Consider the following 26,509-nt stretch of genomic DNA (forward strand, 5'->3'; position numbering starts at 1 on the left):
ATGTACAGCTTTTTGGTGTTTTTGTCAAGCTACCTAAGCTATTTTGGAAACATGCTTATGCCAGCGCATATTGATCCTAACCTCAAACATACAGAGAATGGGTCTTTTGTTGAGTTAAACGTAAACAGATTGCTTCCACCCCATTCCAGAATGTTTTCCAGATCTGTTGTTGTCTTCGGGATTTGGTGTTTGCTGACTTTATTGGGGCGGTCGATTTAAACGACGACGCCAATATCTAGTCATTGACTCTCATTAGCGAATTAAGGTAGTATGATTGATTTTCATCCACTGACATTTGTTGTATTTATTCAGAAGAATATTTGGTTAAAGTACACGGACCCTTTCCTAATTGCTACGTGATTTTTAAAAAATCTTTCATTTATTTCTCGGTTTGCGATTTTTTTGTTGATTCCATTTTTGGTTATTCTCAAATTTACTTATATCATTTTAAGCTGTAAGTAAGATGAAAAAATTTAAATGATAACTGATTGAATACAGAATAGAATATCGATATCGAACGTTTTATTATCATGAAAATATTTTTCGAAACAATTATTATATTTGTTAATAACATAAAACTTACAGATACTGTATTATCTTCGTCCGGCGGCGGTCCAGTTAATATACGATAGGAGTCATCGCTGCTTCTTCGACTCGCCGACCCACATACCGCCCTCCGGAAGACACGGGCGACCAATGAGCACAGACCGCATTGCCGTCTGTCACCCAAATGGTCGCCCTGTCGCCTTCCGTTATCCTTCGATTGCCCCGCCGTCAACTGCCCCCCGTCCCCATCCCTGCAGCACGCCACTGCGCACCAAGACGACGATGACGCGATTTTTTTCACTGTTTGCCGATAAAACTAACACTATCTATCACTAATATCTCCAAGGTATATGGACCGGTGCCACTACGGGATCTCTTCGTGGATCAACAAAATCCACTCGCATTGTTAGGTGGGAATAGAGATGTACCTGAAATTCATTAATTATGTCATAGGCCAACATGGATATTCCTAATATAATCTAATTAACAACAGTCAACATCGAATTGAATGAAAATATGTATGTTTGGATTACCACCACTACCGTTGAAAAGTTTTTACCCACCCCATAGTCCATTTATTAAATTTCAAAATGATATACCTCAACAAATTTCTCTTTTATATTGACAAGCGAAGGTCGAAATTTTATACGCATGTCTATATTTTGGTAGTGAGTGCGACAAGTTAAAACTTGCAACCTAATTTGTTTATTATTATTTAACTGTAAATTACTTTCCTACTGTTTATGATCGTAGTTTAGTCCCAGTTAGCTTTATGGGATGCGACAACGTGCTGTGATTTATACTTTTTGGACCAAGACATCGTTAAGTGAAGTTCGTATAAGAATTGTTTTCGTTTTCGTAAATTCAGACTTGTAAGTTTTAAAATGGGCCAAACCAAGGAACTATCGGTTGAAACACGTGCATTAATCACAAGTCTTCATAGTCTAGGCAAAAGTAACCGTACCGCTGAATTAAAAATTCCTCGACGTGGACTACAACGTGAAAAAATATACATCCACCAGGAGCTTAGAAAACGTTTAGGACGGCCTCGAAAAACCACAACCGCTGAAGATAAACGTATTGTATTCATCAGGAAACGCGATCTCCAACTCCCAAGGAAAATGTGAAATAAAATTCTGGCCAGCGCCTGATCGGCAGAAAATTTTTCAGCATAACAACGATCCCGAGCAACCCAAACAAAGGTAATGAGGAATGATAACAGACCCGAATGTCAATAGAATCATAAATTGAAAAGAGATAATCATACATTGGAAATCATAGCTTTGACATAAAAATACGATCAGCCATCTGTGTATCAATCAATTTTCAAAACGATTCAAACCGCTGGACCGCTCTAGTATCAAATGGAGAAAACCTCACAAGAATGATGAATTAGTAACAACTCGCAAGCTACAGATAATGCGAAACAAATCTAGATATGTATTACTCCAAGCTATCCTTTAAGGAAAAATATTTAGAAAAAGAGGTTAAGGAAGAAGACGAACATTCTGGCTTAGAACCTTAGAACCTGGTTCCCGTAAAAAAATTACCACAATCATCACAAGAAAAAGAATGTTTACGGATAGTGATCCTCCGATCTTTGAGCAATTGATCTTCTGGACTATCGACAGAAAACCGGCGATCTTCCACTCCGTTCTTCATCGCCCACTTCCATACAATTCTCAGCAAGAGCTTTGCACCATTTTGCAACGGATATACACTATTCACCATTAACATCAGATGCCGATGGATCTCCACGGACACTAATTTGGTTGCTTGGAGATGATGAGTTCTAATGGTTGTAACGTTTTCACTGTTCACAGCTTGCGTTACTTTTGTTGTTATAAACATTATACGATATAAACCTACCAACTTCCTTTTGTAAATAATTTTTTTTATAAGATATTATGTCATATTATCTTTGAGTAGAAATATTTACATATTTCATATCTCTTTTGTAGTTTTGTATATACTTATTGATGACATCCTGGAATTTAAGTTATTTAGCACAGTTTAATGTATCCTTTTGTTGAACTATTTTTATATAAATGAATTGAATGTTTGGTTTATTTTCTTTTGAGGTTAAGTCTTGGTCTACAGGACGCAAGCATTATTCGCCAGACGTGGTATAACTGGTTGCAGAATTATGTTGCTTGTAAGAGCAAAGTTGCTTCCGCTTAGAAGGTTAGAGCCACATCTAGTTAACTGTTCGCGAATTGAGTTATTCGTGCAGTATTTTTGTAAATTTTGCGGATTTTGATTTTTGGTTGTCCAGTCCGTTGAAAGGTTGTTTTGAGGAGTGATTTGTTAGCTGGTGTTTTTGAAATTGAGCTATCGTTGCACCTGGCTAGATTGTCGTCATGACGTGTGACCCGAGTTTGCTCAAGAAGTATGCTGCTTATTTCATTCATATTTTCCTTTTGACTGTCAACCGATGTGGAATTTTTCATTATGGATTTCGTAAGTCGTGATATTTCCGACTGAGAATTTGACAAATGGAGAGATAGTTACCTTGTTCTTTTGGTCAGCGACCATGCTAGCGTGAAGATTAATTTCTCCAGAGATTTTTGAAAAGCGAGATTTTGTCGGCCTAAAGGAGCCTTCCGCCGATTTCAAAAATTCTGGAATATTAAATTGTTAATTGACTTCCAAGAAGAAGTAGATATAAGTTCCCTTCGTTAAAAAGGAAGGTAAGATCCTTTTTTTTGTAAAAGCAGAAATAGTTCTAATTACTGACATATGAACTAGGTCAGGCTCCAAATTATAGACTACCTTTTCTATTTCATTCAGGAAATGTTAAAAAAATTAAGTTATAAATTATTTCTTTTAGTAGTCTATAAATTGTATTTTATACTTTTTTCTTTTTAATTAGGGACCTAGTTTTGGATATAGGACCTATATTGGGGTTTAAAACTAAGACGACCTTAAATTGGATTTAACGTCAAGCTTTGACTCGTGGAACTACCTAGTCCGGGACGATTGACTGAATGAACTTCTTTAATTCCTAATTGCATTCCACGGATATGGTCCTTTTTGTATTCTCCTGACAAGTAGGAAGTCTTATGTGTTGTTAAAGGTCAGATCAACTTAGTTTTTTTGTAAAATTTATTTCGTTATTTCCTGTAAACCAAAACTCATGAGTTTTGCGGGTAACTTTTTTTAACCTGTTTTTTTTATAATTTCATATAAATCATTTCCTATTTCTATACTTTTCTCAGTTTAGGTTAAAAATAAATTGAGTGGCGCCCCATTTGGAATTTGAAAGAATACAAAATTTCTGTACATATTAAACACAGCAAAATCTTGCATCGAACCCCGACAACACACATTAACATGATGAGCTTAGTCGGAGCCCAAAATGTGTCCTTTTAGGTTACATGGTTGCCAAGCAAACGAGCAGGATTGAGAGTAAGGGATCCACTGCATATGGTACTGTTGTCGTAACTAATAACGTATCGTATTCTTTATCCCACATCGTTTGATATTATTTATAAAAGAAATAATTATTACAAATGAAATGGATGGTTAAAAATATATAAATGAATTTCTCTTTATTCTTTTTATATTGAAGTTAACTGGAAAATATTTACATTTGTGCTAGGATATGATTAGAATTTTTAATTTTCTCAACCGTTTAAAATTTGATAATAAATGTCTGCGTTTTGAATATTTCGATTCGAACAATTTCTATTCAAAATTCTGTGGTTTCTGTAATATAGTCAATAGTTCATAATCGAGAATTTGCCTATTCAGAGGGAATTGCCGATGAAAATTTCCTGACTTGAATAGAACTTGAGAAGACAATTTCCCAACGACAGAATTCCTCCGTAGGCATTTTTCCGATGACCTTATTTAACCGAGATAAATACGCAAGGAATACAGGATGTGTAAATCCTCATTTTCTGAGCTCACATCTTTTATTAGTTAACATCTTTATCTCACATTATTTTATATAAAAAAGCCAAATGAATTTTTTGATTTAGTCATAAAATACAAAAAATACAGAGCGCGGCTGAATGATTAAGAAAATTGATGATTGTTGAGTTTTTTATGAAAAAAACCTGCATAAAAAGGCCAATCCTATTACATTTGTGTGGTGCCGGCTGTGTTGAAATTTCGATAAAACAGAGTCAAGTAGACGATCTTTCTTCTATGCTCTAAGCTGTCCAGCTTTATGGTCAACTCTGAAACAGAGTATGCTTGAAAACCGAGCTTCAAATGTGCAATCAATACTCCAAGGATAAACGAATCTTGGAGTTGTAGAAGATTAGAAGCTATTGCGAAGTATACAGCTTTTTGATCTAAAGAGTTGGATTGAGCTGGAGGAAACTTCCAATCTTCTCTTTGGAATGATTTTGCATAGGGTCTTGTCAGTTCACCAACGAATCTTTCCAATATGATTGGTGGTATTCAAACAAAGCAAGTGCAAGTATTCATGGATTTCCAAATCCTAGAGAAGTTTTACCATATCCCGCTGCCGGAATTCTATTTTTCGTAGGCTGGATGGTGATTTCCTTGTGTATCAAGTATCAAATATGCGTCCCAACAAATCCGCTTTCTCTAGTCGATGGTATACTTTTTGACAAATCAGAAAGAACTCAATATGTTTTGGAAATTGGAAATTTAGATGCTTTCTTTGGAAGAATCTATATTCTGCTTACAGGTATTTCTCAAAACAAGAAAGTTTCTATGATTCTCGGTAGGTACAAGGATTTGACCGCTGTTTGTAATAAGTAACATTTTTGTTGTTGTTTTTTCCAATTTTATTACCTTCAAAGCGTTTGAAAAAGTAAGAATCTGCCGATATTTCTTCTGAAATCTCGTTTGCACATATTGAAGGTTCATTAAAACTGAGGCAAAAGAAATCTATTTGGAGATCTTAGAAACCTGTCACGTGCATAATTCGAGGGCTCACCATCTTGTAACCAGAAACTATCAGCTATTTAATAAGAATTTCCGGCACATATTGTCAAAAATTGGTACAAAATCTATTCACAGAAAATTCAGATAACGTTGTTCTGCAATATTTTTTCTCTATGATAATGACTGATAAATGTATCATTAATTATTTCTGCCCAGGCATCTATTTTTTGATTGTGTAGAGCATAATCTTCAGTCATCCAGGATTATCCTTACTCAAGTGTCTGCAATCTAAGACAATCCAAAATATTCATAACCCTCCTAACTAAGAAGTCTGAGGAACTTCTCGAGATGTCCAGAAACGACATTAAATTGATGGTTAATCTTCTGAAAGACAATCGGGATAGACGACGAAAGTCTTTAGTATTTTCGAGGCAGAACAACTCAGATACAGGGTCATGCACAAAATATGTTTTTAGGTATAGATGCAAAACGGCTGGAAACTCGAAGCAACTGTTCGTTATGTTGAAGCTGTAGGAGTTTTTACATTGAATTGTTAATATTATCTAATAGACAATTGTAATTAAATGTCAATATTCTCTATATTATGTCATAACTGGATTATGGTGGGCATCACCAGCTGTGATATATTTCTAATCCATCCGTGTATAGGAGGGTTTTTAAATTTTTTTTATCTATAAATATGAGTCATAATCACTGTGAAGCTAAAATATGTGTATCACTAATACTATAATCTGTTCTTATCTTTACATAATCCGCATAGACGTTTTACAAATGATGAAAATGACCTTGACATAATTACATTAGCTTACTTCAAGTTTCAAATTACAATTTTAAATAGTTGATTAGGTATCGAGTACTTGGTATGTAAATTTTGTTTATATGGTTCAAAATATACAATGTGCGATTTTTGAAATAAAATTTTTCAGATTTTTCTACATTAGATAGAATTAGAGGTAGCCAATGAAGTACGTGGGTTATCGGAAAAATTTTGTTATTTATAGTTATCATAGTAAAGAAATAACACAGATATATTAATAAAAAAGTCGCCGTTTGCATCGGCGCGAAATAAAATATATCATTGGTGTTATTATAATCCATCACAGCCTTGTGACCGTCAAATTTGAAATATCTCGTCTTTCTAAGCTAGAAAAAGGTAAAATTGCACTTTTCATGAAAAAGGGCCGACTCGAAGAAAAATCATTCATCAGTTTTGGCCCCGCAGCGACTTTTTCCTGTTTCCGAACCTCAAAGTTTCTCTTGCGGGAGAAAGATTTTAATCAGACGAGGACATGAAGCATTTGTGAACGTCAATTTTGATAAATCGTTTAAAAGGGTTGAAAATGTGACTATGTGGAAAGATAAAAGTTTTGTTATTGTGGTCCATCGGTACAACGTTAATGAATCTATTGAAATAGACTATCGGCCTCGTTGTTGTATGTGTATGGATTTGGTATTATCAGAAAAAAATCTAATAGATAGAGAGAAATGCTTTTATGTCAAAAAATTGTTACAATTTCTAGACAAAACCTTGTAAAAACTAAAGAACAAACATAAAAATAACTAAATAAAGATACAAATGAAATAAAATTTCAATATACAGAATAAAAACACAATGAATAACAAAATTATAGGTAATGGTAATTAGTATATAAGTCCATAGCAAAATTAAATCAGTATGCAGGATACCTAATATTATTATTAGAATAGAAGTCGTTTCTAGAGTAAAAGGCTCTTTCTTGTAAATATGTCCTCAATTATTGCGAAATGCGGAGAAAGAAATCGATTTGATTTCAATCGGCAAGTGATTGTGCATTTTTTTACATTGTAAAATATTGAGCCATTAACTAATTCTGAACGTGGAGTAGGTAGGTAAAGGTCGTAAGCGTGCTTACGAATTAGACAAATGGATGAATAAGGAAGGAACAGTCCTTGTAGTGAGTACTGCTGTTAAGTTCGAGTAGATATCTAACAGCTTTCTTTTGTAGTTTGAAAATTCGCTCAAATTGAGTCGCACCACACGTAACCCAGAAGGGCATATCGGAGATGTGACTCAATAAGTGCATAATAGACTGTTAAGGAGATAGATAAGTTCAGTTCTTTGGAAACTGATCTCGGCGCAATACAGGAGGAATTTACTTTTTTTAGACAAGCGGTAACTCCTATTACAAAGAATTGATCACAACAATCTTTTGCAGATTCAACGACGTCAATGTTGGTGTTATGTCTTAAGGCAATTGGTAAAAGTGCCAGTTTGAAATTAAACGTTAATTTAAGTGGTGAGGTGATTTAATGTGCCATCGGGCAGACATAATATGCAAAGTTGAAAATGAAGATACCAACATACCAATCACAACCGAACAGAAATATTACAAGGACAAAGACGACTCACTCATAGGGGGAAATAAGAAAAATTTGAACAGGTGGAGGAAATACTGCAATAAAATACTATATGATAAAACAGAAGGAAGCGAAGGAAACGATTTTGAAGTTAATGAACCAATCTAGGTAGAGATTAGGATAGACATAGGGGAAATGATAAATAATATGAAGAATATCAAAAACTCCGGTAGGAATGGGATTCCAATATGAAATATAGTAGTGAGCACTTGAGAACGGCAAACCAATAGGAATAGAAAATTATTTACTCAGTACAGAAGAAGGAAGATATGACAAACGGCGTGAATTATAGGGGTACCACATTGTTCTATGTTGTATACAAAATTCTAGCTAGAAGAAGAACAAATAAATTACTTTGCCAAACAAGTGGGCAAGTATCAGGGGAGCTTTAAAAAGGGCAAGTTAACTAGTGATCAAATTTTCATACTGAAGGTAATCCAGAACAACAGCTATAAATAGGGTTAAACCCAAATCTTCTCTTTAGTAGAAAACATCTATTTTAAGCGGAATACCTAAGAAAAAACCACATTTGAATAAAATAACATTGAATAAGAAAGAAAATGGAGTTTATGCCGAAGAAAAATTTTGAAACAAAAAGAGGATTAAAGCTGAGAGATCAACTATCAACAGTGATGTTTAACCTTGTACTAGAAGAAAAAGTGGATAGAAGCATATAGAAGATTTAGGAAGAATAAGAATAATAATGGACTTGAAGTAGCCATTTCAAAAATAGATGAAGGAAAACAGTACAACAACTCCAAACCTTGTGCCTATAAGTCCTGTTTATATAACAAGTATATAAAAATTTATTTAGCTCCCTAACATTAAACGTAGATTTAATAGATTTGTTTGTACAATTTGTTATTGTTGTAACCTACTTTTACCATACCACTATTAGTAATTTATCTTAATGAAGTTGAACTTAACGTGCTGCAAATTTAATGTTGTTGAGGGGCTTCATAGTTGTATAAATATAATACTGTATTTCAATTTTACAAATACTTTTACTACGTACTTTTATATGCACCTAGTGCTCGAACAACTCTCCTTTAGAATGTGGATGGAAATTGGTATTAAATTCGACTAAATAATAGTTTAGATAACAAAGTCAAAAATGTAAATAAATCCAAACCTACTAAAAATATGATTCGGAATGAGCTCTAGAAAATACATTTGAAGGATTTTACACGTTTTTTATTAATAAAATCAAAGCTGAAAATATCTATGAGGGAAAATTCAACTTAAGAAATGTATTTCCATCATTTAAATTTTGAATTCAATTCTGAAAAAAAAAACATTTTAACAAAAACGCGACGTCGTATTCCGAAAATAATTTTTTAATATCAAGTATGTATGTTGTATTTGAAAATTATGGTTTATCTTTAAAGAAAAAGGTCCTGTTGGGAAAGAAATTTATATAAATTATACTTCTATTAATAATCAAATTATTATGGAATCTCTATCTTGAAGTCCTATTAGGTCTTTCACCTTTGGACCTAACGATACAATTCTAGAACATATGGACAGCATACAGATTGCATCTTTTCAAGGGATTGCAGGTTGATCTGCTCTTTAAAGGACATCGGCCTAATTTCAAGTGATCTCTGACCATCCACTATCCATTAAGAGCTCCAATTCGGTTCTAAATCGTCAATATCGTTCAACACTGCATCTAACTATTTTTTCTTTGGCCTCTCTCTTCTTCTTTTACCTCCTTCCAACGACTTATTTTAGTATACCCTAATAATTTTTGAACTTGCATTCGGATGAAGTTTTCGATGATTAAGCTGGCGTAGGAAACAACGTGATCCCTTAAAATTTCTTATAGGCAATAGAAACCACGTTTTCATTTCTGCAACATTGCGCGAATTTTTCTCCAGTTCTTCTGTAGGCTCTATCTCTACCATACAGGCACATTCTGCTTTAGTGTGAGAACAGAACGGAGCCTCATTGTTCCTCAGTCCAATTAACGTCTTCTCTGGAAAATCGACGACTGGTTCCTCGGTGAGCTGGGGTTTATTTGGTGCCAGTAGTTGGGTGTTTTGGCTCTAGTATAGCTGCCTTGAGACTTGTTCTTGTCCAGTCATTCCTCGCGTTTCTTTGAACTCTTGTTGGACTTGAACACCAGTGAGAACCCGATTTCTCAGCGATATGGTGAGTAATCGGTCATCTCTCTCGGATGTGCACCTTTGTCTTCCGCAATCTCGTCTTGATGAAAGTTACCAGACTCTTGATAATGACGGTAAATTCTGGTAATAGCAGACTGCCTCATATTCAGTGCACTGGCTTCTGTTCGTTGACTTTGGCCTTGTTGCAATAGGGTTACCACTTAAGTAGCTTTATCACTTGTGTCCATTTTAAGGTAAAATTCTTATTGGTATGTGTATTAGTTGACGTTTCATGGTTAACTGATAGCTGATTAGTCCTATTGTAAACAAGTATAAGAAGAGTAGTTACCATAACATATTGTTGGACTGAGTGACCAAAAAAATAGCGTGTTTAGTTTTAGTGTCGCCAGAGTAGATTTTTTTGCTCACGAATGTACTTAGTTTTCTCTTGATTTATTCTAGTTCATAAGTTTTTGCAGCCTTTTCTAGTTCAAAGAACTTTTTTTTGTTCTTGGTTACCAAAACTGCATCGTCTACCTATGCAATTATTTGCTGCTTTTAGTGTGTTTTCGACTTCAGCATCTCGTAGAATTAAAAGCCATATTTTACTATTCTCGTTGTTTTTTGATGAATTGAATAAATGGAATAATTGATTTGGATTGACAAATAACAACATCGATATCCTATTAAAAACTGCCAATAGTGCTGTTAACCTTGGAACACTAAATTCATCATTATGACAACCGAGATCATCGTCACAGGTATAAGAACAGGTTGACAAACGTTTTAATGACATCTATAAATAGTTATCGACGAGCAAGCCGAGTTTGAAAATGAATAAATGCGATGCGCTTCAAAATACTTATTTCACATTTATATAGCAATTAAATGTACAAAGTTAAATAATATAATTGAAAGGAAAATAACTACAATAACAAAATAGTATCCGAAAAATAGGTAAGTCATTTTAGAATCATATTGACAACTAAATACTATATTTAGAAAGATGAAGGAAAACTGAACCGCAAAGAGGAAGAGCACGATATGATGAACTAAACGATGCAATAGAGAAGTTAATAAAATCACAGAACTTAATGAAATCTGATGACAAAAGGAGGAATCAGAAAAAAGTAAAGATGCTAGCTGAGTGGAATATTCATCTCTTGTGGCGCCATCTTATGCTCTTTTTTCACCATTGCATAATAAATTAGGCCCACTTAAAAATTTTCTAACGCAATGGGCCACGGTTTTTCTGTATATAGAAGAAAAATTCTCTAATATAAGTGATTCAAAGATAAAATAAGAGAAGGAATTAATAAAAATCCAGTATTTCAAGAAATATTAAACGATCTAGAAAAACTAGCAGTAATATAATTAAAAAAATTTTTTTAGTAACCATGCAATCAAAAAGTTAGACAATATTCATTTCTTCAAGTGAGATCTGGATTTTTCCCTGCAAATTTGGGAGCTGTAAGGCATGACAGAGGACAGAGAGTGCTTCCTTCAGGCCATTTCATAGTTGAAAAATCGCTATCGGGGCAAATGGAACCCATAAAGTCCTAAATCCTAATAGAGTTTCTTTAGTTTTTATGTTTTCGACGGTCACACTTTGTTGATAAATTAATAAATAAAAATATTGGTCAATAAAAAACTTATTTTTATTAACAATTAAAAAAATGTGAGTAAAACTCGCGTCGCACGACGAAGTTAAAATTGTCTTTCCCTAAAGAAGCTGCTGATAACAATTAGGTATATTGTGAACAGAAATGTGAAGAAAGTTCATATAAATGATTTATTTTACGTAAAATAAATATAAAATTTGTTAAATCACGTTAATTTGATTGAAAAATACTATTATAGAATGACAGAAATTGCACAATTAGACTTGAACCCGAGACCATTTCAATGCATGGCGACAACCTAACCACGCAAACGTTGAATCCATCAAAATTATATACGGACATTCTAAAAAACATTAACCCAGCGTGTAGAATGCTCAGAATTAAATATTAGTATTAGATTACAAGTCCTTTACAGCATAAAAAACACTTTCCGGCAAAAATACTTTCAATTTCTGGCAAAATATGGAAAAAAATGTTACATATTTGATTTCAATTGGCAAATGATTGTGCATTTGTTTCGTATTCTACAGTATTATATTAACTAATTCTGAAGGCGGTTCAAAGTGGATAGCTGTTTCTAAAATAGGATGAGCGTGCTTACGGATTAAGCAATCGGATTCAAAGATTAATAAGAAAGTAAGAATGAGAATTTTTAATATTTCAAAGAAGACCCAGCAGTGAGCCCTGCTGTTTAGTCCGAGTAAATACCTAACAGCTTTCTTTTGAAGTTGGAAGATTCGCTCAATTTGATTCACACAACACGTACTTTAAAAGGGCATAATAATCCGTTATAGAGGTGGATAAGTTTAGTTCCTTGGAAACTGATCTTAGCACAAAACAGACAGAACTTAATTTTTTAGGTATTCAACTCCCATTTCAAAGAATTGTCTACAACAAGCCCTAAGAATTTTACACATTTAACAACGTCAAGGGCAGTGTTATTTGATACAAACGTTGCAAAGTATCTTTTTTTGACAATACTTTAGTTTTAGAAACGTACCGACACAGAAGATTAGAGTCGCACAATGATTTAAGAGTGATTAGGTCATTAGATATGGTACTATGAAGTGCCGTCACTTCAGGGTTGCTTTAAGAGAAACTAGTATCGACGTTGTATCAAGAAGTTTAAGAATTGTGGTTACAATATATAAATATATATATATATATATATATATATATATATATATATATATATATATATATATTCATTGTAGAAACTCTGAAATTAATATAAAATAATAATTGACTGCATTGAATCTCATTGAATAGTTTCTGCCATCTTCATGTTCGAAAACATTCAAATAACCCCCGTACATTAACTAACAAAGCCTCAATAGTTAATGAAACTCTGACTAAATGAAAAACGTTAGAATTTATACATTTTGTTATATTTATCAATAACAATTATTTTGTTAATTATATGAATCCAGATAATTGATATTACGGCAATTACATTCTGTTCGGTTTTTCCTTATCTGCCATTGTATTAATTGATAAACATTATCGGGCCTAGTAAACCATAGTAAAACTATTTTTATCCTGTTATACTGATAAGAATTTATTATTTCAAATATACAGGGTGAAATAAATTCAAGTAAATTGTCTATTCCTAGGCGAAATTACCAACGAAACCACAGGTTTGAGTAACGTATAAAAGAGAATGAAAAAAGTTTACAACATTTAAATCGCTATAGAATTGTGCCTGTTCTTGTAATACTTAGTTTTGAGATATGGCAACACTGATGTGAATATATCAAATCTGACATTTTTAATGGTGAATTATGGTTGAATGGTTGAAATATTCATCAACTCGCGAACATTTTGGTATCATTTTGTATGATTTCCGACGTGGATTAAACCAACAGCAGTGTGCAGATCAACTCGGTTCGACTTTTGGCGAAGAAGCACCATCACGAGTCACCACTTTTCGAATTCAATTATGGTCTCTCTTCGCTACAGGATGAATTTCGTGAAAGTTGTCCGAAATCGGCTGTTGTGCCAGAAAACATCGATGCAAGATCGTCATGTGACATACCACGACATACCAGACTTACTTGGACATCACTCGCATAAATTAATATTGCATGAACATTTAGCTGTTAGAATTGTTCTCGTTGGATACTGCATTATTCGAAAATAACTCTAAAAGAATATCATGTCCATTGATGCATAGAAATATTGAAAAAATTCAATCGCGGTGCTTGAAAAGGCGACGATACATATGAACACGAAATTATACAGCAAGCAACTATATGGGTCTTTTAAGACGGAGCAAATCCAACAATTTTCAGAATAACTACGACATATCGCCCGTTCTATTAGATCAACGTAGAATGGTAGCGATTTTGAATGGTAGGCAACATTTATTTGGTTGTTGCTTTAAAATCACATGTTTTGGAAGTACGCCCATCGGAATGGTGAAAATACTTGGATAATTAGTCCAATTTTGTTTGACGTCGTTGAATCTGTAAAATTCTTAAAGCTTGTTGTGGGCAATTTCTTGAAATGGCAGTTACATATTACCACGTTGTCTAGTTCCTCCTGTTTTGCGTTGAGATCAGTTTCCAAAGAATTGAACTTCTCCACATCCTTAACAGTTTATTACGTCCTTATTGAGTCGCATCTGCGATACCGCTTCCTTTCTGGGCTACGTGTGGTGCGAATCAATTTGAGCGAATCTTCAAACTACAAAAGAAAGCTGTTAGAGATTTACTCGGATTAAACAGCAGGGTTTACTGCAGGGAATTCTTTGGAAGATTAAAAATTCTGACTCTTCCGTCCTCATTAATCTTTGAATCCGTTTGCTTAATTCGTAAGCACGCGTCTCCAATTTCTAAAAGATTGTTCACGGTTATCCACTTAGGATCGCGGACCCCGACCTTTACCTACCTACTCCACGTTCAGAATTAGTTAAGGGCGCAATACTTTACAATGTAAAACGTGCACAATCATTTGCCAATTGAAATCAACTCTATAACATCTTTTTTCGCATTTCACAATAATTTGAAGGCATATCTACTGGAAAGTAGATATGCCTATCTACTCTATAAACGACTTTTATTCTAGTAATAATATTTAATTCCGGGCATGCTGTATACTGGTTTAATTTTTGCTATGGACTTATATACTAATTATTACCTATTGCTATTACCTAGTTATTTCTATGTTTGTTCTTTAGTTTTTACAAGGTTTTGTCTACAAATTGCGACAATTTTTTGACAATATAGCATTTCTCTCTCTCCCCCTCTGTCGTATTATAACTGAAAAAAAATATTCGAATGGCTATTTTGGAAAACATGCTGATATAAATACGTATTATACGAAATTTTCACATCAGAAAGAAAATTATAACTTCCGGAAGTGGAAAAAGAAGTTACAGCACGACGGATAACTTCACGTACGAGTTTAAACAAGTTTAGAGTCATTCTTTATTCAGCAATTATGGTATACAGGAATCACTTTACAAAAGAGCTTTTCTTAAGACATAATGTTAAAAATTCAAAGCGAAATGGTTATGAATATCTTATAAGTTAAAACTCTACGGCCAGCGTAATGTTTCTTGGAATTCGAAAGATAACTTTGGGATCGAGGTGAATAAAATATTAATTTGAGGTATTACACGGAATATCTGGAGAGTATTTTAAAGGCGCAATGGAGGAATTTTATTAATTTTTCATTTGTTTGTAGTAAATTCGTTGCTATCTCGAATGAAGCATAAATTTCACCGAACGTTTTCAATACACGAAATTAATTTGTAAGCGAAATTCCACTATTTCTGTTGAATGTTTAGAAAATGCTTTCTAATAAATAGTACAGGCAAAATTAAATTGGACGGTTTTATAGATTCTGGAAGGTTTTGGGATACTGAATAAATCTAGCAACTCTTTAACAAAATTACGGGTACGGATTTTCGAAATTTTGAGACTTGAATCTGAAAAAAATGTTGAAACACGAATAACTGGAAAACTATGAGGAATTCGAAAAAAACTGCCGTGAGAAAAAATGTAGAATACAAAATTCTCTACAAAAAAATATCCCAGGTGTTTGTGCCTAACCTGAAAATTTTCACCTTAAAATAGGTATATATACTCAAAAATATTTTGAATCGCGAATAACTCTAAAACTACTAGGAATTCGAAAAAAGTGCTGGAGCAAAAAATGTACAGCACAAAATTCTCTACACAAGCATTTTCTCCTAACCTCAAAATTTTCCCCGTAAAATGGGTTGATGTACTCAAAAACATTTTGCTTTGCGGATAACTCGAAAACTATGAGGATTTCGACACAAACTGCTGGACAAAAAATGTGGAGAACAACATGTGTGCAAAAAAGAATTCAATTTTTTCCTAACCTCATAATTTCCATTATAAAATGGGTTTGAACGCTCAAAAATATTTTGAATCGCGAATAACTAGAATTCGAAAAAAAGTGCAATTTACACGTAAATCTCAAAAACTTCAACTATATGTGTATAATTATCAGATCAGGTCCACCAGTAAGTGAGACCCTATTGTTGAACTTTCCAATCTTAGTAAATTAAGTTAGAATAATATTACTTATTGACCTCTTTTTGATCAGATTGTAAACCACAAAACATTCCACGCAGTTTTCAGAACGTCTGACCAAAGCTACTAAGCCGATATAAAAATCTTCGCTGTTAAATATTTTACCCCTTAACTCACCCTTAACCTTTGCGAACAAAAAATAGTCGGACGGGGCCAGATTAGGGCTATAAGGTTGGTGTTCAATCTCTGTGAAGGCACGTACAGTAGTCTTGGAAATACTGGAGCATTGTCATGAAGCAAGACTGATGTTGCCACTCCTTTTTTTGATAATTAAAATACTGCCTTGATAAGTGATATGTTAATTTGACATTTTTCCCAACAACTTGACTGAGTGGTAGTTCGAGCTCTACTATAATAAAATGGATCGAAGCAGCATGTTGAAACTATATATAAAGCTTGTTGAGATTTGTCACTGACATATGCATAAAGATTTTGTGAACGCACTCTATTTATTACTGTCTTCATCACTTTTTTGACCGATGAAACCGTCTTTGCCTCTTTCGGACCAGTTTCGCGCATTGTTCCATAGTGTCCTGACAGTTTTTACCGGTTTAAGATTGTAGTGAGCGTTTCCTCTGGTTATCGTAGTCTCAATCAAGCCATATCGAGCGCTCATCGTCAGTCAAGCTGACGTGTGAATCCAGCCGCCGAAAATTTTACGGTACTAAATAAGTTATCAAAAGGAAAAAGATAGGAGGATAGCTAGCTAGTTAAGTAAGTTTCCAAATCGTGGGAAATAAAGGGGAACCCAATGGGACCAAGCCTCCGAGTAAACCATGACGAATCTGAATCGACTAACTAACTTAACCTATTATTTGGTATAATTTACGTATGGATATATTGAAAAAATACCTTCATGTTCATTGTTCAATGTAAAATATGAATATTTGTTCCTTATTTGATAACGTTTAACAGTGATTAATGGCACAATTCTCATTGCATAATATTAGTATGGTAAACATATCAAAGTTGACGTCAGAATCCGAGATCTCATCTTGAATTGCGATTTTTCATAATAACATTAATGATAACCAAATATTCTCATTGTTTCTCTATTTGTACACCTAAATTTCGTATACGAGGTGTTCAGGGACTTGATGCAAAAAACTCGGGAGTGAGCAGATGACGTGAAAATGTTGCAGTGACGCTGTGACTTAAAAAAAAATTTTCATACGATCTCTCGTCGAGTTATAGGCCTTTAAAGTTACGAAATCAGTTCATGTGGTATGTTTAACGGAATAAATAATCGTATACTAATATCTGAAGGCTAGGGGCGGCTCATGTCCAATGGTTAATAATCCGTAACGTAAACAGGGACAACCTGTACAATCTAAAGAGAGCAAAAATGAATTTTTCAATCGATTTTTTACCAAAAAGGGACCCGGTATTATATGACAACAATGAACACTTAATATAATAATGGGCTTGGAAAATTAAAAGAAAGTATATTTTTTTCAACTCTAAGTTTGACATATTGAGGTTTAAACAAATATATTATATTTAATTTGGAGCAACTTCGATTTTATTGGACTTATGGGGTTCGAGTATCTGGGGTGGTTATTAGCCCCGAAGGTCATTAAACAACAATATGAACTTAATTGAACCGACGCGAGGACAAGGTTGACAGAACTCAAAATTACGATCATAATATTGTTAAACATTTGAAAGTTAGTTTAGGAATTTATGTAAACATACAATCCGTATAATTAAACAAGCCGTGAATTGTTTAAAATTAGTTTCAGATAAATATTGTTTATTTTTCATTCCGTATTGATCCTGATTCGTGTAAGTCTTTATTTACATTGATCTCTGGAATTGGCCTAAAACGTAAGCGTTATCCTTTTACATAACCATACACCACATGTCTGATTCTCATCACAAAATAATTAAAATAAGAGAGGGAAATGATGTTGTTGTATAAATGTTCTAAAACCCTAGATTTTATTAATTTAAATTAATTAATGCCTGATAACTAGCAAAAGGTGTCAAACAACTTACCACATTTTGACAATTTTGTCATGGAAATTGGAGCAATTTTATTTTTACAACAAAAATACTCTAGCTGACAAATTTGCTCCATATTGAATGTGAATTTTGAAAATTAATACTTCTGAAAAACCGGCGGTGCCCCTTTCTTCTTCTTCTTCTTCTTCCGTGTATTAGGCGTAGTCGCCTGTTTTATCTTCGACATCCTTGCCTCCTATCCTGCATCAAGGTTGTCGCTCAACCTTTTTCTTGGGTCGGCCGGTACTTCTTCGGCCTAATGGGCCTAATCGCGCGCTATCTTGACCAGTTTATTGTTATCCATACAACTTAAGTGCTCGTTCTTTCTTTCTTGATTGAACCCATTGTAGCAGGGTATTTCCGGCTATACTACGTAGCACTTTCATCTCTGCTGTTTCCATCATTCTTTTGGTTTTCGCCGTTTCTGGCCGTGTCTCTGCGGTGTAGGTCATTACGGGTCTTACCGTGACCTTGTATATTCTCGATTTGGCTTCTATTCTATATGTTTATTTCGCCATATGGTTTAGTTTAAACATGCTGCTGTTCTTAAGGCTTTGGTTGTTTGCTCTCTTACTTCGTTCTCTACGTCTCCAAATCTTGAAATCTCGATTCCTAGGTGCCCCTTTTTTTTCAGGTTAGATCCCATACGAACGCAAAAAAAATCAAATCACAAGTAGCACCTTAAAACTACGATATTGTAACAATAATACGTCGAGCTATTGTAAGTTTGAAGTTTTGATTATGCTATCTAAAACATGGAAGTACTCATTTACCTCGAAATGATTTTCACAACAAAAACGATTACTTGCACTTGATAAAACAGTATCCCTTTTATTGGTGTGGAGTGGTGTTCGTACATTTTGGTACAATACAATATTTCTAAAGAACCTTTGTCGATTCAGGCTTCGACATCCTAACAAAAAATAGAACTAATACGTGGAGCGGATGTTGCTGTATCTTCTCGGGCGAAACTAGATCGGCGCTGGTGACGTCAGCAAGCTATTGGCGCGTTGCAAGAAAAAATGAGGACGGAGTAAAAATATTACAGTTTTTTCGGCGCTATTTTGAGTGCTAGAGACGTGCGGTAAATTGCAAAATTTATGTTACGTCGTCTACAATCATTTAGAAATTTAAGCCCGACATCGTTTTCAGACCCATTACACTTATAGGAAACAGAATATCATATTATCTATTTAGTATTTGCTGGTGTTATAATACTATTTACCTATTCCAACCGCGAACGCATTATATAATAAAGAATTCAACATTAACATAATGTGTGTTATGTATATCGATAAACGTATTTTTCATTCTGGTTATAATTTAATTATAAAATGTCGGTATGTCGTTAAAGACTGACTGCAAACTAACATTAAACTTGCAGTCTAGGTTATGTTAGTGCGGGCAACCTCGAGCCAGATTCGTATTGGTTCGCTAGGAGACCCGAGGCCTACTTTTATTTTCAACGATTTGGAAACTTAGTTAATTAGCTAACCGCCCTCCTATCTTTTCCTTTTTATAGCTTATTTTTAACTATTTTCAACCTACAATAATAAAGTTTTCTACTCCTTCTACGAGGGGGTACCCAAAAATAACCGGAATTATTTTTGAAATGCTATATATTTATAAAAAAACCTTATCCCCTTCAAAATACTCTCCATTGCGAGTAATACATTTGTCCCAGCGGTGGTTCCACTGTTCGAAACATTGTTTGAACTCATCTTTAGAGATAGCTGCAAGCTCTTGACCCGTTCTTTTCTTGATGTCTTCAATGTTTTCAAATCGCCGTCCTTTCATACCCCTTTTCATGCGTGGAAACAAGAAAAAGTCGCACGGAGCCAGATCAAGCGAGTAAGGTGCGTGGGGCAGCGGAATCATGTTATTTTTAACCAAAAACTGGCTAACAGTGATGGCTGAGTCTGCAGGTGCGTTGTTATGGTGGAAGAACCAGTCACCTGTTTGCTGAACCGAGTGCCGAGATATTCCACTGTCGACGGTCTGTGCGCACAAGCTCTCGAATTCTTTCAACATTTTCATCGATTCGGGCAGTTGATGGACGTCCAGAGCGAGGTTTGTCATCAATCGACATGTCGCCATTTTTAAATCGAGAAAACCGCTCATACATTTGAATTTTTTCCATAGCATCATCTTTGTGAGCAGTTTTCAACGTTAAAACAGTTTCAGCAGCGTTGTTCACTTAAATTTGCCATCATAAAAAAACGAAGCAGCAGTGAAACAGCACTAGCAAAAACGGTCACTAGAGACGAATAAGACGTGATAGGTCAACGGCCCGCGCGACACTGAACTGGCGAGCCCTAGCGGCAGAGCTCAGTACAACAAAAGCTCCACCCATTCCAATGCTATTCCGGTTACTTTTGGGTAACTCCTCATATATCTAATGGTATTTTTTCGAGGTAATCGATTGAGGCATCTCCTTGCACATTTAGTTTTTAGTCTGTACGACTTTTGGAGAGTTAGTTCCCTTGAAAATACGCCTGTTCCATATTTTGTCACCGACTCATCATTATTCTTTTGTAGTAATGTTTATTTATATCATTTTATTGATATCCGTTTGTGTGATCATATATTTAGTTTTCTGAGCTAAACTACCACACAATAAGCCCTGTGGCTAACTGAGAAAAACACATTTTTTGCCAAAAATTGATTTTATTCATCAGTATAATCTTCCTCAAGAGCAATATAATCACTCGATGGTGTGCTTGTAGAAGGATTTGTCTTTTGCCTCGAAAAGGGCTTCAGTTTCAGCTAGTACTCACTGGGAGCAGATCTGGACTATACGATGGATGAGGAAGCAATTCGAAGTGTAATTCGTTCAATCCAACCATAGTTGCCATCTAATTGTGAATCAATGTATTGTCTTGGTGAAGCAGTGGTTTTATCTTCGAATATGAGGCATTTTTTCCTTGCTTTTTGCATTTAAACGATCCAACCACTCTATATAGTATTCGCTATTGATAGCCTCTCCGTTTTGGAGATAGTCGGTGAAAAATATTCCATGCTCATCCCAAAATACTGAAGCCATAACCTTCCCAATTCACTGTTGTGGACGTTTTGGACGTGGTTCACCGGATGCATTCCACTCAGATGATAATCGTTTTGATTCCGGAGTGAAGTGATGAATCTATGTTTCATCCATTGTCACGTATTGACGCAACAAATTTGATTTATGACATGTAAACAAGGCAAAACATTGCTCTGAATCATCAACACTGTTGATTTTGATAGACTGTGAGTAAACACGGTACCTATTTGGTACATGGTTAAATATTCATGCTTAATTGTGAACAAACTGTCTTCTGATATCTTAAGGCCTCAGTTATCTTACGCAATTCCAATTTACGATTAGATATATCCAATTTGTTGATTTTTTTCATGTTTTATGGACGAACAGAACGTTCACAATCATCGGTGTCTGTAAGACCACGTTTAAATTCAACAAATAGTTCTTTTCGATAGAGTAGAGTCCGTATAACATTTCTGAACCATTGCTAAGCTTTTACATTATTTTTTTCCAACAAGGAGCAATAATAAATTAACATACTAAATTGTTTTGAATTAATTGTTTTGAAAATAGCAAAAGTAGCTTCACTTAAATGGCTGTCACTTTTTTCTTAACTAATCGAAATGTCATGAAATTTTCCACATAGTCTTTTGAAAGCTGGTACTTCATAAACGTCATATGGATCTGACATTGGCAGAGCCATATGTGTGTCAATCACTTATTGTGTAATTGATGATATATTCTTTTTCCTCCTATTATACCATAATTATTTTGTCTCCAAAGGTTATTCTTTCTCAACCGGAAGATGTCCCTTGAGAATTAATCTTTCATGAACAATTCTGTAGCCTGTTGGCTTAAGATCGTTTTATTGTTCTTAGTGCAGTATTTCTTATAGCTCCGGTGATTCCCAGTGCAGTTTTCATATGCACTTTTTTGAGATTCTTTTTGTTTTTTTTTGCTGAAAATGCTCTTTCCAATTTTATTTTTGATTCCTACTTTACCTTTACATGTTTTCTTCTTTTATTTGCCTATAAAATGCTATTGTGCTATTATTTGTCAATGTTTATATTTTTGTCATCCATTTTTTCCCTTTTCTGTGATTGTTTAATTGCAGTTTTTTCTTGCCACATATTTTTTGCCTTCTATATTGATTTCATTTAATCATCTCAATCTTGGAATTCCTTATATTATTACATATTGTTAACATTTCTCATCATACTACTTTTTTGTTGACCCACTTTCTTCTTTTCCCATTCATTTCTTCACAACTTTTAATAGACATTTTCAATAAATTTTCCATTCTTCTTCCACGTTTTTCATCATCTTCGTATTGATCTAAGAGAACTGCTATTTTCTCTGCAAATTTTTCTTTTATTTTCATTTAATAGCTGTTTGTTTTTACATTCATTCTTTTTATTTATTGTTTGATAAATAAAAGTGAAAAAAGTATATACATTGTTGGTTTGTGGTGAATACCAGAAACCGTGGTTTAATCTCTACATTTACACAAAGGCACGACTTACGATTTGTACCAATGGAATAATATTATATTTAAATAATTTCATAACACATACGATGATGAGGTAACATGAAAATTTTCATATGTAGCACCTTCCGTTATTGATAGTTATAAATAACAGTAGCGGATCCTTATTGTTATACATTAATTCACATGAATAATAGGAACGCTTATCTACGTGTATTGTATGACAAGAAAATTCCTATACAAATGTTTGTGTACGTTAAATGTTGAAATGAGTTTTATTTATTACCAACATCTAATTTTTTTTTGTTATCTCGATTTGAATTATGTTGGGGCACATGTCGCCTCATTTCAAAAGTAATCAAAAATTTCTATAGTCACCAACGCGTTTCATATACAGAAAGAACGATTATTTACCCCTGTATACGTGAAAACGTTTAGATCCTTATTAGAACCATTCAAATGAATATCTAATTTTCGGTGGCAAAATTGAAAGACGAAAGCAGATTCTCAATTAATTATGGTCAATAAATATTATAAATCAGTTAGATGAGACCAAAAATCAACTAGTTTGGTCGCTTCAAAATCTCGTTAAGCAACGCAGTTGTTCTCATCCCAATCAAAGAACCTCAATTTAAGAAAAACGTAAGATAACGCGACTCGTGAAGAATCTGTGGTCAAATAATACCTAGCAGAAAAAGAGGCTCGCATAGGCACTACCCAACTCGGAAGTAGTTAAGTCAAACAAGTAGCGCTGTAAGCAAAGATCAGTCTCACACGTCACAACCACGTGTGTATTTAGTCGTAGATTTCGTATTAATCTGGGCTTTTTTTAATTATTGTTATCATTGTTGATAGACTTGAAGGAAAAGGGAAGATTCTGCTTTTCATTTAAATCTGAGACGAAGATTACAAGCTCTACCAAACCCTTTACCACTTATATTGTTTACTCTTGTTAACTCTTGGGAAAAAATTGTCGGGCCTTATTGCCTAGATAACAATTCCTTTGGTCACCATGGCACAAGGAAGATTCTCCTGGAGTCGCTAGGTTCGAAGCAAGTCATTAGGATCAAAGGTACGAGGTTGTATTGATATCTAGTTAGCCTGTTTATGCATGGAACCAGTTCAAAGCAACAAAGCAACAATCGATGAAATAGCGACACTCTGGTTTTCTAAGACCTAAGAAGTTTCGTGTCCAAAAATCTGTTGGAAAAGTTCTTGCTTCAGTTTTTTGTGATTGCCATGTAGTAATCATGAATTTTTGGATAAGGGTAGAATAATAACTGGAGATTACTATTCGACATTACTGACCACTCTACGAGAAAAAATTAAAAAGAAAAGACGCGGAAAGCTATTCAAAGGTATTTTATTTTTGCAGGACAACGCCCCCGCACACAAATTTCATGTTGCCATGCAAAAAATTCGTGATTTAGAGTTTGAATTACTAGAACACCGCCCTTATTCATCAGATTTGGCTCCTTCCGACTATTATCTCTTTCCTCAACTTAAAAAAAGTTTAAAAGGTCGTAAATTTTCTTCCAGCGAGGTGGTAATAAAAGCTGTGGAGGTCTAGTTTGCAGATCTATCATCTAGGCATATTTTTTAGTGGATCAAACCGATTTGATAAACAAGCAAATCACCAGGTCTGAGAGTTTGGTAATGAGAGTGATGCTTTTGTCGCGATTATGGTAACCATGGAGTCTCGAATGTGTAGAAGACGAAGCGTCTTGATAGCGACCGGTTGAGACGCACATAACAAAACAACTGTCTCTCAGTGTCAGTTTTACAATTAGCGTCATACCAATTTTTCTATAATGGCTCCTTTAAACGAAAGAGGGAAGATAGAAACTATAATGATGATAGGTTACGGCGATAGACTACGAAGTCACGAAGAAAAGCAAACACATTGTAAGACACCTTCAATTACCCTCGAAGGGATAATCTAAAATATAGAAGACCAGGGATAAGCGACGATGCAACGATAAATATTTTGCTATCATTAGAAGACAACCGTCACGCAACCACAACAAAAAAAGTTTGTCAAATTCTCTAAATAATGTAGTATTTTCAGATGAGGCAACGTTTTGTTTAATTGGTACAATAAATCAACACAATTGTCGCTACTAAGCTCGAGAATATTTATTTGTTTCCTTCATCTTTCGGGGGAATTTAGCAGCTCAGCGATATTTGGAACATACTCGTATGACAGTGCTTCCGGACCTAATTTCAGATCCAAGTAATAGAACAAGATGGTGCACGTAATAGAAAACGTGGATCAACGAAGTGACCACCTACAACACCTGAACTTGATTTTTTCAGCGGGGTCTAGGTTAACCGACCAGACAATTTAGAACGAATTGTACATGAAATAACTCATAAACTCCGCAAAAATCAAATTTCACAAAATATTATATCGGTTAGATCAAAAGACACCAAGCTCTACATGTGGAAAATACATTCCCCATTGACATAATGGTGCTACGGTGGTTTTTTAGTACTAGTAGACTTGAACAATTGTCTTCTTTGGCATTGTGCAGTTTTTTTCAACAACGTACAATGGTACAGAAAATATAAAATTGCCTTTATTTTATTATGAAGATACACAGTGGGCGGCATTGTTTATCTCAACAGTAAAAAGTAAATAGAGAGCGGAAAATCAATTTCCCCTTAAGCACGAACAAACATTCTAACGAAAAATTGGGTTAAAGACATTGTAATTTAAGTTTTGCATTGTTATTTACGTATGTCTCATTCTTCTCAAAAATAGAACGGTATAAAACTACTTTTATGATGGAATAAAACATAATACCACGGAAAAGTTTATAGCTTTAATAGGATATCTGGATAAAATTTTGTTACAAAACGGAGGACTTGAGTTAAATCGGGGGAAATAAAAATTAAGTTTACACGGAACTGGTGTTTAATCCTTGAACTTGATTCACGATATTTCTTATTCTCTATCTCAATTTGTCAATTTAAATGTTGTTTACTTTGGATTGGAATCACAACTTCTTTATTCATGTAAAGAAATAGTATTTCTTTAGTTTTAATAAGGTTTCCTTTATTTATCTGTGGGTTATGATGTCTGTGATAGATCTGTCATGGATGTCACCAATGTCACTGTCATAAGTGTCAATTTTGATTGATTAGAATAAGATAATAGAGGTTAATATTGATGTAGGTCAAGAAATATTGCTTATTTAAGAAAGATTTAAGAAGAAATAAACATTAAATGTAGTTTCTTTGTTTTTTAGGTGAGATTTGATTATGTAATATAAAACAGTTTATTAATATCTATTATGTAGTGCATTTGTCATAAAAATGAAATCTTTGTTTTTCAGAGCAATACATGTCTTTATTTCAATTAATTTGAAAATCATCTTATATTCAATAAATAGAAATTCTTCAATCCGCCCTGTTAATACTACGTAGTCCGTTTAGTATTCTAAAAAGGGCCCTGGAGCTAATTTCCCATCTCTTTTTCAAGAATCGAAATTCTTCAGCTAGCGCCGTTTGGAGGTCCGATTTCGTGACTGGTACAGGGTTTCAAGCTCGAACTTTTCTCTTAAGTTCATCCTATTAATTTCTTCAGAGGATTCAAGTTCGGGCCAATCCACAGCGGCAATTTCGACATGTAAACATTGCCGTACGGAACCTGTAGTCTGTGGACGAGCATTGTTCTGTATTAGTATGAAGTTTTCGCCGATGAAAATAACGTGATCCCCTCCTATGTATCAATTCACCGTTAATTCTTTCGCTCCATCGCCTATTTCCATAAAAACAACTCGATTTTTGCTCAAACCATCCAGGAATCTCCTTCAAAAGTGTTATTTTCTTTTATGAAACACTGCGCTAATCTTTCCACAAATTTTCTGTAG

At 34.3% G+C, this 26,509-nt stretch overlaps 1 protein-coding gene across 3 annotated transcripts in view; it reads right to left on the reverse strand.

Annotated features, from left to right (window-relative positions):
* Positions 1-26,509, reverse strand: part of LOC130444827 (uncharacterized) — a 315,730-nt gene that overhangs the window by 199,433 nt on the left and 89,788 nt on the right. The window contains exon 2 of one of the 3 annotated variants that reach the window (XM_056780093.1): positions 584-974. The exons of the other annotated variants lie outside the window; for them this stretch is intronic. The gene's annotated coding sequence lies outside the window, so the exon portion shown is untranslated. The remainder of the gene's footprint in view (positions 1-583; positions 975-26,509) is intronic. 3 annotated transcript variants of the gene reach the window in all.

The sequence above is a fragment of the Diorhabda sublineata genome, chromosome 6 (genome assembly GCF_026230105.1).
Source record: "Diorhabda sublineata isolate icDioSubl1.1 chromosome 6, icDioSubl1.1, whole genome shotgun sequence".
NCBI lineage: Eukaryota > Metazoa > Arthropoda > Insecta > Coleoptera > Chrysomelidae > Diorhabda > Diorhabda sublineata.